We start from the raw sequence: 17,553 nt of genomic DNA, 5'->3' as shown, positions 1-17,553 counted from the left end.
TTGTGAAAGTAGGCAAAACCTACTTGAGGATATCGCAAAAAACATCACGTTTTTGAAGTAATAATATTCATTATTCCTTTGTTACGGAGATTCATCTTGTGATTCGAATGCTCCTATGTACAATTGAATAAATATAAATATTTTTGTTTAATACTTATCAGGAGTAGAGAGTCTTTATTTTCATCCAACCAAAATACAGAACACACGTGATGGTGGTACAGAAAATTTGCTTGCAAGTAATCGTCAGCAGCTTGTAGATACAGTATACAATTGACTAACGGATGTATACAATGTATATAGTCTAATTCATTTCTTCATACTATACTCGAGTACTTTTCAGACCGTTCATTTTCTGCTTCAACAAGTCGATTTCAATATCCAATTGACTAACAAACGTCTGCAAAATCTGGTCTTGACCTACTTTTTCAAACTACTTCATGAGTACAATTTCCCATGGTATGATGGTATATCTTATAAGTGTATGTGTGCGCAAGAGCGACCCACAATAGGTAGAAAGTTCCTGTCACTGTCCATTTCGGGTTTGATAGACTGGTGCACACAGCCAATGATACATAAATGATTGTTCACAGCATAAACTTTGTATAGTCATTTAATTGTAATATTGTCCATGTACAGTTTGTCAACTCTTACATAGTTAACTTGCAAGATGGTGACTTCGAAGAATGGGACGGAACAGAGACTGTCCAACAATCCCCTTCACTCAACAAATTTCCGAACTTACACATCACCATCTATTCCCTCAACAGCCGAGGTGATCATGGAAGAAGTTGATCGAATCCGAGCGTCATAACAATGTGTCATCGGATGGGTAGGCCTATTACAGAAGCTGGATTTTGAACAGCTTAAATACCTCACCTCTTCATGGACTCCTAAATGCGCTGATACTAGTCGTGACCAGTGTTGCCACTCTAGGTTCCTGGAAAAACACAAGATTGTGTCGCGAAAAAACACTAGATTGGCGAAAAAAACACTAGATTAGTAAATTGCAGGAGAAATACGCCGTTGCCAAGTAATCATGATGACCAAGGTACAAATTCATAGATAAGAAGTATTCCACACATGAATGCGATACATATGTAGGCTATGATATACTGCATGATTATTCAACGAAAATTGATGAAACGAATGATATACTGCATGATTATCCAACGAAAATTAATGAAACGAATTCAACTGAGTCAGAAAAAATCAAATATTGTCGCTTTCGAATTGTACGGCATCATAAAAATTATCTTTCGATTGTGCAATGTGCACCTTTGATCAAACATAAGTATCTTATGTGTGGCATCTTGCTCACTACCGTACATCTTCAACCAAACAACGGGGAGGTGTTCACGTGCAGCATACTTCATTTCCATACATGCAGCGGATTGTGGCAAGGCCAACAGATTCGTCATGAGCTTCCCCAGTAGCCTAAAGGGAATTTTGATTCACCGAATCCATTGCGCACATATTTCAATTTTTGTCAAAATTCTGTTGGAGGGCATTGACTGATAACCTGCAGCTCATTTTGCGAACTTGCCAAAGCAGCCCATTCTTCCGACAAATCATCAAATTTATCACAAAGAGAAATTGCGCAGCTAGAGGAACCATTGATTTTAGTTTTCTTTGTGTTGACAAGGCTGTTAACGGATTCAATGCACCCAAGTACGAAAGTATGCTGTCCTCGGCAAATGAAAATCTTGCCCGAATCTGCAGAGAGAGCTCAACAAGAAACGACACAGCATTAGCGAGAAATCGCTCATTTTTTCCGAGACTTTCGCTCATAAGTACGGATTCACAGCGCATCCTGTTAGGTAATAATTGCTTGCTACTGCACCACCACATAGAATTGTTGAAAACAAACACAGCCAGAGACATCAAATCGCCTTATTAGCGATACATTTAGCGTATAATTTAGTAGTCTAATGTTAGAATATTGTTTGTTCGCACAATTGCAGAAAAACACTAGATTAGCAAAATTGTGCGGAAAAAAACACTAGAACACTAGGACGACCGAAAAAACACTAGATCTAGTGTTAAAATACCAGGAGTGGCACCACTGGTCGTGGTCGTGACTAAATTTCAATGAAGGTACCAACACCATATCATTGAGAATACATACAGGGTATAGATATTTCATTTACTATAACACTTGAAAACTGCATAAACAACTTTTGTTATTATGTCAGACTTGTTGTCATCTAAATTCAGAATAACAAGAACCAAAATCCTAGTCAACGGAAAGCATTTAAAGGACATCTTCATCAGTTAAATCGACTTTCCATTATTTGGTAGATATATTTCCACTGATTTTGAAAATATATATGGTTTTGGCAGAAAATGAGTATTTTTCAAGATATCGGGCGTAAAACAGCAACCCCCCGCTGAAACGACACAAAATCAGTCGAGCGTGTGATGACGTCAGACTGTGTACAGTTTTATTTCTGTTGCTCACTCATCGTGGTACCATGGAAAACTGAATGGGATAGAACCACTGAGCTATATAAACACTGGAGTGCGTTACTCGCGATATTTGCGTGATCAATTGGCCGCCATCTTTGGGTTAAGTTGATAGTTGCGCGTTAAGCTGGTAGTCAAGGCAGAAGTGGTTGGTTGATGTGACTGTTTTGATTACTCTTTGGCTTGGACATATCGATTTCGATGTTTCGGACAAGATAAGGTTATATATGTGTCAATGTATGTATTCATTTGCAAATATCTTCCTGATGTAGATTGCTTAACTCGTTGTATTCAGGTAAATAAACATATGCTTTTACTCAAAAATTACTGCTGGCCTTGAGTGCTGTTTTCACAATTACTGGGATAAGTCAATTGTCATGGCATTGATAATTCGATTTGGATATGATACCGTTAATCCTAAGGGAGCTTGGTAATGCTGTCTTCTCTATCCCTACAGCTTCAGTTTCAGGTACTGTGTATGGCAATTTGATTTGGATATGATGCCATTAATCCGGAGGGAGCTTGCTGATGTTGTCTTTTTACTCATAGCTTCAGTTCCATGTACTGCGTCCTTGAATTATTCTTGTTGCAAGCACACACTGTAATTTACTATTCTTACAAATCTTGAAAAGCAGCAAACAGGCACATCTCAAGTATAAATAATTACCATGCTATCAAATGATTGCAATGGATAATGTCAGTTTTGTTGTTATTTCCCAGGTACTGTATCTATAGGTAGTAAAAGCATCTATGGCTATGACCACCAGCTTCAAGTTATTACCGGAGACTGCCTCAGAATCACCCTGGCCTCGATTCGAAATCTTCTCACTACAATGGCGCTGATATCAATGCTATCGCTGCCAGCTACGTGGGGGCTATGAATACCACTAGCGGAGGAAAATTCAGCATCATGTGACATGACAAAGGCATAGCTACAAACAAATTTATACCATCTAATTGTTATTCTACTTATTCATTGTGTCAAAGTAGTCGAAATAAATCGTAGAAAGTGAAAGTGAGGATATGTGAGTTATGTGTAGCAATATGGGTTAGCGATTTCTGCTGAGGTGATCAAATGAGAGAAATAATATATTTATATCATTAAATGAGAGACACAAGACGAATGCACGAGTCCTTATTTAAATCGGGGTAGAATTGCCTAGCGCCCACTGAAATTGATGCTATGTTGGTTACAACAATCTTCGCTCGGAGTTTATTATCGTTATTGATTTGATCAGATCAATCATCGGTGGAAAGATAGCAAGGTAACGCAACGACCTGAGGTAATCTACAAAATCCACACCCACCCACATTTCCTGGCCTGCTAGATGAAGCATTCCTAGCTGGTGCGTTTTCGGATCAATCATTTCTGGGATCACGCAGTTCTGCCTACCTGACCCCATCCTTCCCTACAAGACGATGCATTACAACCTGGCTTTCGATCAACCATTTCTGGGATCACACGAAATACCGCGCTGTACTGTCTAGTACCCAAACTTTCGTTTTCAGAAACACTAGCTTTAGTCATGAGAAACGCAAATAAGTAACATAAACAAAATAAAAACAAATAAATTAATTAACTGTTATTGACTTGACGTCACCCTCGACGTAATTGAGGGTGATCTGAAAGTAAAATGTGGGATAAGTTAGGGCTTAATATATGCGAACGAGGTACAATAAACGAACCAATTCTGATCGAAGTTGCAATTTAATAGATCAAATTTGCTGACCACTCCCATCTAGCAAAGTACCCATTCTGCTAGGCAGTTTCTGATGAGTATGAGCATTTGACAAGGATCTAAAATTACTTGGATTTGATGATTGGGTAAATATGGACCAGGAAAACTAGACTCAATGTTCCTGGACGATATGTTTGCCCGCAATGAGGAAAGCATAGCGGAGTGGCAGGAAAGCACGTCGCATGTCAATGAAGCAACAGTTGCACCGGTTTCGTCAAGCTTGTTCATGCAAATTTTAACCAAATTTGCTCGTTCCGATCCTGTCAAACTATTAATGAAAAAGTATCCAAGCGGAATCTTCCAGGATGAATTGACGCAAACAGCCATAAAAACTAATACATCTTTTGCCAGTGGCAAAGAATCATCGTCCTTGCAGTCAGTACCCATGTCTACATATCCTCGATATCTTCTTCCATCCCAAAAAACCTGTTTGCGGATCGACATTTCATCCATCATTATGGAACATATTACAGGAGTTGTTGATGCCTCTACTTTTCCTCTGATAGCAGAAAACGCAATACCAGTAAGTTAAGCCAGGCTCAGCGGGAAGTTTTCCATACTAGCGTCTTATCACACTAGGATGGGGAAGAGCGAGTTGAAAATTTTGACGCACAAAATTGTATGCCTTAGCAGAATAATACTGCAGCGTCATTGCAAAAATATTGCAGTTCTTTAGACTATTTGACTCCTCTTCCACCAACTTGTAGCTTCATGCGCTGCAACAGCTCACTTGGTAGACGACTGAATTTTTGTGACATTACTTCTCCACACAAATCGCTGATCAAATTATTTTTTTTTAGAGATGCAATGACCTCATCCAGAGTTTTCACTTTTTTTCTCAGGCGGCATGTCCTCATTTTGGCAGCATGCAACCACTTTTTAATTTGTACCACTCTACGGCGTTGCTGTTAAATGAGCTTTTGAGGAGAGGTACGTGCACAGTAACTGTGGTCGTGGAGAATTGCTTCACCGGTTTGTGCTTTACAATAACGTTTCTTATCTTGAAATGTTGCTGGTCTCGCTTGCCGTTTGTTGGAAGCCTGAAATTCAAGAATTTCACATCAACAGAGGCTAGGGTAAGGGTACACTAATATAAACTAAACTTTAGAAGTAAATTTATAAATGTCTACTGTACCTTTGACCTCATATATTTCGGAAAGTTCAGAAATCTCGTTGGCACCGCATTCTCCCACAAACGTATCAACTGGCTCACGTGGTAAATGGCACTTTCCGGAAAATGATCGGAGCAGATAACTGACGATCTTTATTGAACCCAGTTTTTTCTTTTAATGCTTTCTAACCATCTTCCTTTCAGCGATTCATTGGTAGGAAAGCTGCATTATACGCAGCATTGTATGAAGCAAAGCACACTAAATAGTCAATTCTTTGTTATGAGCTATGATAAAAGCAGAATGGACATAAAATAACTTGTCTGATAAAATTATACATTTGCCACTTTTCACTCCATAGGCTATTATTGTATTCAAGATTGACGCAGCCTTCTAAAGCTAAAGCAGTTCAAAGGTAAACCTTGAAAAATATTTTTGAATAAATAAATGGACAGTTTCGCACAAAGCTATAAGGACTATAGATGAACTCGACTATGGAATTTGCAAATTCCACAGTTTTTGTTTAGCATCTGAAAAAGACATCCTGTTTCAACTATGCTGATGAAAACCCATAGGCCATTAATTGAATCTTTTCCTTGTATTCCTACTCTTGCCTACATAGCATAAGCAGGAATTGAATACTAAACTGATTATTGGCCGAACTGCTTGTACTCGATCATGGACAAAATACGAAGAGTGAGAGAGTGAGATGGACATTATTACAGATTATTACAGATATTGATGATGAACATTACATAGGTCATAGATGATATGGTGACACGGATTTCTGCTGGTAGTCTGGTCTGGTCATTTCATTCATATAGCTGCAACGAAATGTTCTGCTATCACTTTACCATGACCTGTTCATTACAACTGTGACTGATCTATGGGCATGTCTGGCTGCTATGATTATTCTGTTATTCACTTACCGGTGAAAATTTCTGGGGTATCGACGCTTTACTATCGACTCTTCATCACTACTGCCGTTACTATTACTTCTTGCATACGACTCACTGGATATCTTCTTCCGCCTTTTACTACACCCATGGGCCAGCAAAGGCTACCACTACCACCTGATGAACGTACTATCTTCGACATGTCGAATTACACAGAATATCAATATACTGACACGAGACATTGGGCTGAAACAAATCCTGAATGTTAGAATAATTAGTCATTCAAAGCTCTATACGCATACAATACTACAGAACCAACACGAATCAAATATATTCAAACACTGACCGCTTTTCCATAAGCCCCTGTACTAAATCGATTAACCGAGTACCCACAATGCATCTGCGGATTGGGATCACGCAAATTTGCTTAGCCGGAGATAGAAGTAGTTCAGGGCTTGGATAGAACGGTAACTGCGTGGCCTGTCAATCATTTACGGTTGAATAACAATCAGTAGAGCCAGAATGTTTCGATTGTTTGCTGTTATTCTCCGGCTTGCGTAACAGCGTACAACGGGTCAAGTAAGTGCTATTCATTATCGTAAGTAACTTGTCTTGTCTAAATTACTTTCAATGTAATTATTGACAGTATCTGGCATGTGCCTTGATAACGTTGTGTAGTGAATGACTTGTAAACTTCTTGACACAGTAATGTCCCAACACTGCAAACTCAAGCCTCTCGCGCTTTCCCTTCACTCAGTTTTTCTTTCACATTATCAGGTGATCGCCAAAACAAAAGGTTAACTTTCCGGCCCAGCTCTCGAAATAGCCACCGGAGCGTTACTGCAGTGCTGACTGATTATTTCTCAGTCGTATTTGGCCCTATATTTAGCCTAAATTATAAAAAAAGAGGACATTTGGGCGTCCTCCAACGCTCCAAGGCCACTTTCAAAAAAGAGGGCAAATCCTCTTAAAAGAGGACGTATGGTAACTCGACAATACAAGATGTTTGGTGATGACGCTGGCATGAATAGGATATCTTTTTCGAATGGACAGCATCTGTTGCAACCTGTTCCAATGTTGACCATCATTACTATAAACGTTGAAGGCTACTTTGGGTAAGTTTGATCTTTGTAGATGTCTGAGATTATGGGATGGTATTTATCCAAGTTTGGATCGGTCTGTGCTGATTTGTTATGAGGCTTTCTTGTGATCTGTATACAGGGCAAACGGTAGGCTAGTTGTTTACCTAGACTTATTAAACCGAAAAGCAGGTCATCAAATTCTGTCTAATCTAACTGATTTTGAAATACAGTGTACTGTGTAGCTATAATTCGGATGCGGTTTGAAAAAAAAAAAACTGTTTACGCCTAATTCAAATTCTGGTCTAATTTGAAAAAAGTGTATCGCTAATTCTGATATAATTTGGAAAAGCTGAAAATTTTTCTAGTTGTTCAAATCTGATACAGTGGTGGTGTTAACATTTGTGTTACTCATGCCAAGAAACAGGGTTGTAACCCAGTCACAAGGTTCCGAGTCACAAGTCAATCTCACTTTTACAGTTTTGACTCGATTCATTTTAAATTCACCACCGAGTCAAATCCAAGTCACGGAGTGGAGTGTCGAGTGCGAGTCATAGTGTTTTGACTCGATTCCGAGTCATTGTGTTGACTGTTCGGTTCCCAGTTAATGTCACGCGAAACCCGCTTTTTACACAAGTCCGCCCGGTGATATTGAATGCTTCGCATTCATAATATACTAATTTTCCTCACTTTCGACAGTTTCTGGTAGCATTTTCAAGTACCAGTACTGATAGATGAAATAATAATAGCGTGATAACTTGGGCATTTCAAGAAATTGCAATGAAATGCCTATCTTAGCAGACCCAACTTCGAGTCATATGACTTGGTTCAAGTCATGCGCAATAAGTCGAGTACAATAAGTCGAGTCATTTTTCGTTTTTAAGAAAATGACTCGAGTGACCAAAAAATGGCGACTCGCGTCTGGCATTACAACCCCGCCAAGAACTAATGGAGGTTCACCTACCGACTGAAACCATTCCACCAAGGCCGACATTATCTCTCACTCTTGTCCCTATACCTTGTTTGTGATCATCAGGATTTTATTTTTCAGATGTATTAAGATGTCCAATATCGACAAGTCATAACAGAACGCCACTGACCGTGCACTGATGGACGAGGATATTACTATGTCTGATGTTGAAAAACCTGAAACTGTAACTGACACCCAGCCCATTAGCTGGATGTGAAGGGTCATGGCTATCTTTCATGTTAACCGTGTTTATACTTAGGTATCTACGTCTTCATCTATCCAGCAGTGCCCCGGATAGCTTTGCAGAACTGGCAGGCATCTAGCAAGTTGTTGAATAATTGACAAGATTCCTTTTAATTCGTCAATAAACAATCCTGCACAATGCACATGAATATTGAGAGTATAATTTATTTATTGAATAGATGATGAGAAATGAGAGGCTTACAAACATATATAGCAGTCAACAATAGCTCGGATTTTAGTTTTCATATGACCACGGTATTCTATCCTCCTTTTTGTGGTAGTGTTTGATGATTTAAGCATCGTCGTTGATCCATCGTAGCCTTCTATGTAATAACGTCCCTTAATGACCGTTCGATAACTGATAACAATCATTAGATGCGCAGGGAGACGGTCAATAGAGCAGATAGAATGGATTAATCTTAAAAAAATATAAGAGAATATTAGAAACTACAAAGTGTCGAGAGCATAATAAAAGGCGCTAACAGCATAATACACACATGCAGGTGGCACAGTCGAATAATAACTGATAGATCGTTATCTGTATTTCTATCTACTTAACTTAGGCTACTTCGATTGGATATAGATAGAAATCGCTTAAAAACACTAATATATGTTTCTACATTCTTGATTGATTTTTTTAATCTAAGGAAGGAGGTTGACGAGCTACTGCGCACACAGTCGCCAGCTTCACTGGCCTTTTTTAGTAACCAGCACGCCAAATTGAGAGGTGGGGTCGCGACCATAAAAAGTTTGGGAACCCCTGGTCTAGATGCTAGCGACATAATTAAACACCATTCTGTATTGATGGATCAAAAGTGATCGGAGTTGGCATACGCTGGTCGGATATTCTATATAGGCCTACATACCATTTACTATCCAATTTATGATGCAATTCAAACATGTAGAATTGCAGCCTAAATACTACACATCGTACAGCACTATAGCATATTTGAAACTACAAAGGACACTGGCGTCGATGCTCAACTTAATAGCAACGGACAGTCATTATAACTACATGAAAATTAATTTAGACTAGTCACGATAACGATAATAATGACACTTACTTAACCCGGTGTATGTCTGTTACGTAAGCCGTAGCATCACATTAAATCGCCAAAACATTCTGGGTTGATTGATTGTTATCTACTGATTGTTATTCAACCGTAAATGACAGGCCACGCAGTTACCGTTCTATCCCATTCAGTTTTCTATGGTGGTACATATTTGGCGATCTGTTGTCTTGTTCCTTATTTCTGGTAAAATGATTAGCGACTTTGGCGTGTATCGAGGAATATGGACAGAGTGGATAGCAGCCTATCGAAGAGGAGACGAAAAAACGGTTAACGATGCGCAGAGATGGCCACAGTCCGGTTCAGGAGCCGGAGCCGGAGCAGGATTTTGATGAATTTTACTGTGGCCGGATCGGAGCCGGATTCTGAAACTGCCATATGAGCCGGATTTAAACAGGATTTGATATTCATAACAAATATTGGGTGATAAAAGGTTCAAGATATCTTATATTCAATGAAAAAAGCTGCTTCCATATTATTTCCACAGTTGAATGCATTCATTGCTATGGATCAAGCCCAGGCGAGTTCCGACAATAAATGACAACGTTGAAACCGCTGATACCGGTCACGTCGTTGAAATGCGTAAGCAACATAAGTAAAGTTTCTGCAATGGTGAGATTACTGCTGGATGAGGGGACACTGTAAAACCCGCAAAACCCGCAAAACCTGTAAAACCCGCAAAACCCACAAAACCTGTAGAACTAGCAGGGGTATGTTAATTAGTACTGGCAGGATTTTGAGGGTGACAAAGCGGGGTGAATATCAGGATTTTGCGAGTGAATAGCAGGGTTTTGCGGGTGAAGAGCAGGGTTTTGCGGGTGATAGAGTGGGTTTTCCGCATGAATAGCAGGGTTTTGCGGGTGACAAAGCAGGTTTTGCGGGTGAAGAGCAGGGTTTTGCGGGTGACAAAGCGGATTTACCCCCCTCCCGCAACCCTAATATCCACCTCCTGCAACCCTAATATCCCCCAACCCTAATGCCCCTGATTGGAATCGCTGGCCTTTCTGCCTGATATATCAGGGGAGCAGCGATGATTTTCCAAGTTAAAGTAATTCAATAAAAAATAATTAAAAAATAGAATATAGTGTGAGCACAGGACACCGATTCCATACAGGCTAATGCCCCCCCTCACGCAAGCCTAATATCCCCCCCTCCCGCAACCCTAATATCCCCCCTCCCGCAACCCTAATATCCCCCCTCCCACAACCCTAATATACCCCTAACCCCAACCCTAATATCCCCCTCCCGCAACCCTAATATCCCCCTAACCCCAACCCTAATATCCCCCTCCCGCAACTCTAATATCCCCCTAACCCCAACCCTAATATACCCATCCGACAATCCTAATATCCCCCCTCCCGCAACCCTAATATCCCCCCTCCCACAACCCTAATATACCCCTAACCCCAACCCTAATATCCCCCTCCCGCAACACTAATATCCCCCTAACCCCAACCCTAATATCCCCCCTCCCACAACCCTAATATCCCCATCCCGCAAAACCTGCTTTTCACCCGCAAAACCCGCTATGTGACCCGCAAAACCCCTTTTGTCACCCGCAAAACCTTGCTATTCATGCGGAAAACCCACTCTATCACCCGCAAAACCCTGCTCTTCACCCACAAAATCCGCTTTGTCACCCGCAAAACCCTGCTCTTCACCCGCAAAACCTGCTTTGTCACCCGCAAAACCCTGCTATTCATGCGGAAAACCCACTCTATCACCCGCAAAACCCTGCTCTTCACCCGCAAAACCCTGGTATTCACTCGCAAAATCCTGATATTCACCCGCAAAAATCCGCATTATCACCCGCAAAACCCTGCTATTCACCCGCAAAACCCTGCTACTTACTATCGCGCAAAACCCTGCTAGTTCAACAGGTTTTGTGGGTTTTGCGGGTTTTACAGGTTTTGCGGGTTTTGTGGGTTTTGCGGGTTTTGTGGGTTTTGCGGGTTTTACAGTGTCCCCTGGATGAGATGAGGACGAAGGCAGGCTCCAGCAAGCGAGCTGCAGAAGTATTTGTTTTCGAATTCAGTTGTTCCTCAGATATTGATTCTTATACTTCCTGTTCATTAGCCATTAGGGTACTTGATATCAGTTGTCAGGATGACAAAAAAGCGAGGTATCGGTGTTGTTGCAGAATGCAGAGGTAACTGGTTGGTGGTTCTGATTTCTGATGTCATTTGGAATGATTGTGTGGTGTGGTAATGTATGAATATATGCTGGCATGGTCAATTAGTCATGTTTATGATTTCATAAACACACTAGAACTGAAGTACCACCGGCACTCTCTGATTGATTGTGCACATCATCATGCTGATTATATAATATTATATATATTTCCTATTCATTGCTGCTCTATCAAATGATCATTTTGATTGATTCATCCATTTTGTTTGATACATGTCTGTTCTGTGAAAATTTTGTTCCATTCTTCAGTAGTACTATAGGCCTAGTTGTCTTGGCCAAGTCACAATTCAATCACAATATCTGATTTTGTTGTTGGCATCATGGCATGCCTGGGTTACTATGTTTACCCTCTCCGTAAAGCCACTAATATTGCTTTCTCTGTTCTCACAGTCTTTGTAGCTCATTTCCCCTGCCTAGTTCCTACTACTCGCATTTATATTCAAGATATATACCTTACCTAACATTATTGATTCGAAATGTGATATAAATAAACCTTTGTAAGGCATTACTTGATACTAATTTGTTGATTATAATGTTCATATCTGTTTTGCAGGCTATATTTAATGTGAAATAGCACTAAAGCAATAGCAGGATTTTTTCGGATCCTAATTTTGTTGCTCAACTGTCGGACTCCAAAATCCTATTTGACTGTCGGATCAGGACGGATACGGATTCCCAAAATCTGGAATCCGCCCATCTCTGACGATGCGTGGCTTACGGGTGCGCAAATGACTCTTATACAGAACCTAAGGTTTCGTTGCATGCGTTCCCCAGGAAAGAGTCTGGACCTATAAGGCACAAGGCATGGGTTGATGCGGTTAGGAGAACGAGGAAAGATTGAAGTTATGGAAGTGCTTTATTCAAAATCAATGTGGAAGGACATACGACTGCTTTCAAATTCCAGCAATACTTCGGGCAACAAGCAGGGTTGTAATGACTCGAGTCATGACTCGACTCGAGTCAGACTCGAGTCAAGTTTTTTTTGTGACTCGACTTGACTCGAGTCATTTTCTTGAAATGGGAAAATGACTCGACTCGACTCGAGTCCAATATTTGGATTGACTCGACTTGTACTCGAGTCATTACGCATGACTCGACCCAAGTCAATGACTCGGCTTATTTTATATGACTTGAAGATGAATAAATTTGCGAATCGTAATTTCTAGTTCAACACATCTGACGAATTCTGCCGACATTGCTATTTGTCACCACTGCTTTCGTTGCACTCGTCTGATATCAGATATGCCGCCGCAAAAACAGACAATGGTACCGTAGTGTCCTATATGGTGTCGACACAACCAAATCTCACGCCTCAGAAATTGATTCACGTCACAATTTCGATTTGGCTACAGGCAATTTGAAGGTAATTTTTGACCGGCTTGGCGAGCATTAAATTTGGTAAAACGGGTATCAAGCGAAAGCTGACTCTGCACTGATTACGAAAATATAAATGATATTCCGCTCGTGGCCCTGGAACCCCCACAATCAGCCTCGAATTTTTCATTGTTATGGAGATCGGCATTGGGACGCAATAATGCTGTCTGGCTCTTTTGCTCTTGAGCTACTCTCTCGTTTCGCTAGACAGACCAACTACCAACCCTGCTCTCCCTCTCACTCTACAACCATGCTATTAGGCACACTATCATTGTCAATTACTTGCGCGCATTAATGAAAGCATTGAAAAAGTCTATTTTAAAGCGTTTTGCAGGAGTGTTTGTAAATGTGAACATGATCACAACTGATGAGTCTTTGGATTGGCCTATCGGTAATCCCAAATCGTTTGGTGAAACCATCTTCTTCACATCATGCGTGTTCGATCCGAAATTTGCTTTCCATTAGCTTATGAATCTAAATTGCTCAGAACAATCCGGAATTGCACTGCGGCAGAAAATAATCGAGTTGATGATGACTGAGCCTGACACTCATTCATACAGGATCACCAGCCAAGGTACAAAATCATCTGACGAAGAGGTACTAGATCCTCCGCAATCAAAGTATTTAAGACTTTTCAATTATACAAGCAAACAATCGACGCAAAGTTCAATTAGAGCCAACGCAATCACTCAGATAGTCAAGTACTTGGAAGAGAGTGATAAGCTCATGTGTAGATTTGAAAGCGATGATTCTTTGCATTTTTGGGCGACTCGAAAGAATGAGTATCCTATGCTCTTCAGTGTGGTTCAAAAATGCTTATCAATTCCTTCATCTAGTGCACCAGTGGAACGTGTATTCAGTAGAGGTGGATTTATTCTAAGGCCATGCCGCTCAAATATATCTGAGGATCTCCTTTCCACTTTGGTATTTTTAAAGTGTAACTCATCATTGATGTGATCTGCTGTATTTGCAAACACACAATACCCTCTGTCTATTTGAGGTTTTGTTAGGTATGTGCATTGTGCACGTGAGTAATAATGAATGGGTAATGCTGCGTGATGTTTGTAGAATAGGACTGTTCAAAAGTAACTTCTTTTTTATTTTACTCGGTGGCTACTTGATGAAATTGTTACGTTGCATAAAAAGAACATTGAATCTGGCTCAATTTTGGATTTGAAAATAAATGAAGTATGCACAATGTAACAATATCATGAGATAGCCGGTAAAATTTGAAATTCTCTATTTGTAATTAGATAGCCGGTAAAATTTGAAAATCTCTATTTGTAATTAATCTAAAATTTTCTTTCATAGCATTGCTTTCTACTGGTTGGAATTGAGCCAAATTTGATTTTTTCAGGCAATCTAACAATTTTAAGAAGTAGCCGGAAAACTTGAAAAAATGTTTTTGAACAGCCCCATTGTACAATTATTTCTCCAATGCTGTAACTGCGATGTAGTCTGTAATGCAATTGGGAAAACCTTAAGTAATATCAAAAGGTATCTGTTTTTTGTCACTTCACAATGCACATAGCTGCATGGGCGCTTTTACAGCATGCTGGCTTGGTGTAAATACCTCTACATAAACATGCATCTGTTGATTCTCTATCAGCTGGTATCTTGACGTGAACTCGTTGGTTCTCTATCAGCAATTTATGAGCTATCGTCGATGTGCTTATCATAAAAACTGAATGCTTGAATTGGTGATGTATCAGACTGACAAGACAGATATTTGATTTTACGTTCTAACTTAGTGAAGTTATCTGTAGCATCGGTAATTGAGGCCAGGAACTGTCCGTTAACTGCATAAATAAATACGTGCCAAAACTCTGATAGGGACAAAATGAGCATGTTTGGCAAGCTAGGAATTCGATATCACCCAAGCAGGATTGAAAACATGAGCTGAACATGACTTCAATACTGTGACTTGGACTCGACTCGAGTCATAACACCATGACTCGGACTTGACCCTTTAAACGGTGACTTGGACTCGGACTCGAGTCGGTGATGAATTGAAAATGACTCGACTTGACTCGAGTCAAAACCACAAAAGTAAGATTGACTCGTGACTCGGAACCATGTGACTTGGTTACAACCCTGGCAACAAGACCTTCAACGCACTCCTCAATCACTTCTGTCCGAAATTATACCATTACCATTACTCAAGCCAGAAAGCAAGAATGCAGCTAGCGGTACTTCATTTTAATGAAAACGTGTCGAGGAAGCATCGGCTAAGTACTGCTGGAACACCTCTTTATGCTGTGAAATATCACAAATACAAGAAGGGCTGCTCAGTTCAGAAAGTTCTTGAGGATGCTACATATGACTACTGTGAGAAACTGATTGCCGAAGTCGAGCCTCGTATCACGTTCGGATTGCCTTTGGAGAAGACAGAAATACCACCACCTCTTGCATCACTGTCAGAAAAAACAGAGAGAAGTGATGCAATCAGATCTCACAGAAGCAGATACCATCACACTTGAAAGATGGACCACTTAATTATATATTTTCCAATTCATGCTACATGAATATGTGGGTAGCGTGGTAATTTGTGCCTATTGGCAAATGAGTTGCTGTGTAGGCCTGTTACGATGGGCATTTCATTTTTATTGGGGGGTCTACAGTTTGAGAGACATATTTGTATTCGCTTGATTGTGCATGCTCGACATCATTTCTTGGTCATGTCTAAGGAAACATGGATATTGGTGTGATAGAGTACTCTGTACCGGCCCACCAGACGTTCGGCACTATATTTATCGATCTTGTTGGGTCTTCAAAACTATGTTGTTTCGATCTATTTCAGTACCGTATTGTCTTATCATTTGAATATAAGTATCATCGATCAATTGGTACTTTCAATCAATATACCGATAATACTTTAGGATCGCGTGTAATTACATAGGGAAACTTATAGGACTTTGTGGCGCTGGCAGAAAAAAGGAACACAGCTCTACATCTAGAATCGTATAGGCAGTTCAGTGACCACAACAGGGCCTACAGTAGGCTACTAATGTCGTTACAACAAGGAATGTATCATGCTACTAATAAATTACCAGGGGGGCTAGTAATATAGTTCTCCTGTCTTGACTTGTCGTTCCGCGGTGGGTTGATTAATCCAATTGCATGTAAAGACGATGGGATTGGGAAATATTTGTCCATCAAACATGACGTCAGTATAGTATTTGTTCCTTCGGATCCGTATGTGAGATCCCGGCTCGTGTTTTAGGTGGATTGTCAACGCGTTCGGCCAGACGAAACGGTGCAAGGTGACGATTCTGGTCTGTGTCATACTGTCGTAGTTGACCTCTTTTTGCTCCCTGGTTAGTAACGAGTATGATCTATACGGCGCCAACGACTCCCGAACGCTCGTAAAAAAGAGTATTACGTATGCTGTACAAGGTTTATTGAACAATATACACAATCTGAAAATACAGGTCACGAGCGTTCACAAAGTAGATTTTTCTTTGTTTACAAAATCAAAAACGAGACGATCATTCACGCGTTTATCAGATCCAAAAGCATCTAAATAATCAAGGGTACCTACACCTTGACCCTTTCTAATCAGGAAGGCGATACAATGCTCGCCACACACAAACGAGCGTAAAGACTGTAATTGCACACTAGTGAAGGTATAATCGTCCGCACCCAATAACCTATAGATCTCCTTCTTCAGAGGCGGAACCCGAATGAGTCGTGAAACTGCGTGCCATCTTGATCGGCGAAGATACAGATCCAATGCGAGCCGCCCTTCGCGGTAGGGTCGTAATTGATAACGACTGCGTACGGCTTAGGTAGCTTTGCTGGCAATAAATCGATCGCAAAAGTCCCGGCAAATAAATCTCGCGTGTCGCGGTGGTTGAATAAAATTTGATTAATCTGGTCGGTGTTCATACGGACACTACTTCGCGCTTCTCTGAGATCTCCAAAAGTTGTTGGTATTCTTTGAGACCAGTGGCGGCTCGTGACAATATCGGGTGGTGGGGCAAGGGCTGCGAGCGACTTTTATCAACATGACGTCACAATGGCGTTTTCCAACGTAAAAAAGTAACTTTATGATGGTCACATGAATTTCCCGACAACAGTGATTTTAACGTAGGTGCCGCGAGAGGTTTGCCGGTGAGCCGTGACTTGAAGTGTGGTAACAAATGTTTTATTCATTTATTTTTAATCAAAGGATTATTTTACAAAATGTACGTGAACTAAGAATCGTCCCTATGCCACGAATCAAGTATCAGGTCATCCTTAGTAGCATGCGTTTTGATTTCATGGTAGAGTTATAGATTACGCAAATCGATAGACCCTAAAATCCGACCGTCACCCCAAATTCGAAATCAGGATCCAGTCCGGCCAGGTAAAAAAACATTGAAATCCTGCTCCTGCTCCTGAACCGGACTGTGGCCATCTCTGGTTACGACCAGGTGAT

The 17,553-nt window shown here is 40.6% G+C and overlaps 2 long non-coding RNA genes across 2 annotated transcripts; both read right to left on the bottom strand.

Moving 5' to 3' along the window:
* Window positions 1-4,152: 4,152 nt before the first annotated feature.
* Window positions 4,153-5,631, bottom strand: LOC145445247 (uncharacterized). The gene is made up of 2 exons (XR_013916934.1): window positions 5,338-5,631; window positions 4,153-5,242 (listed from the first exon to the last, which is right to left on the bottom strand). It is a non-coding gene; the product is annotated as an uncharacterized LOC145445247 (long non-coding RNA).
* Window positions 5,632-8,649: 3,018 nt separating this feature from the next.
* On the bottom strand, window positions 8,650-9,654 carry LOC145443990 (uncharacterized). The gene is made up of 2 exons (XR_013916582.1): window positions 9,564-9,654; window positions 8,650-8,917 (listed from the first exon to the last, which is right to left on the bottom strand). It is a non-coding gene; the product is annotated as an uncharacterized LOC145443990 (long non-coding RNA).
* Window positions 9,655-17,553: the final 7,899 nt, after the last annotated feature.

The sequence above is a fragment of the Botryllus schlosseri genome, chromosome 8, assembly GCF_051294905.1.
Source record: "Botryllus schlosseri isolate E-star chromosome 8, Bs_hap1, whole genome shotgun sequence".
NCBI lineage: Eukaryota > Metazoa > Chordata > Ascidiacea > Stolidobranchia > Styelidae > Botryllus > Botryllus schlosseri.
Note: the sequence above shows the minus strand (reverse complement) of the source record. Positions and strands in the feature narration are given on the sequence as shown.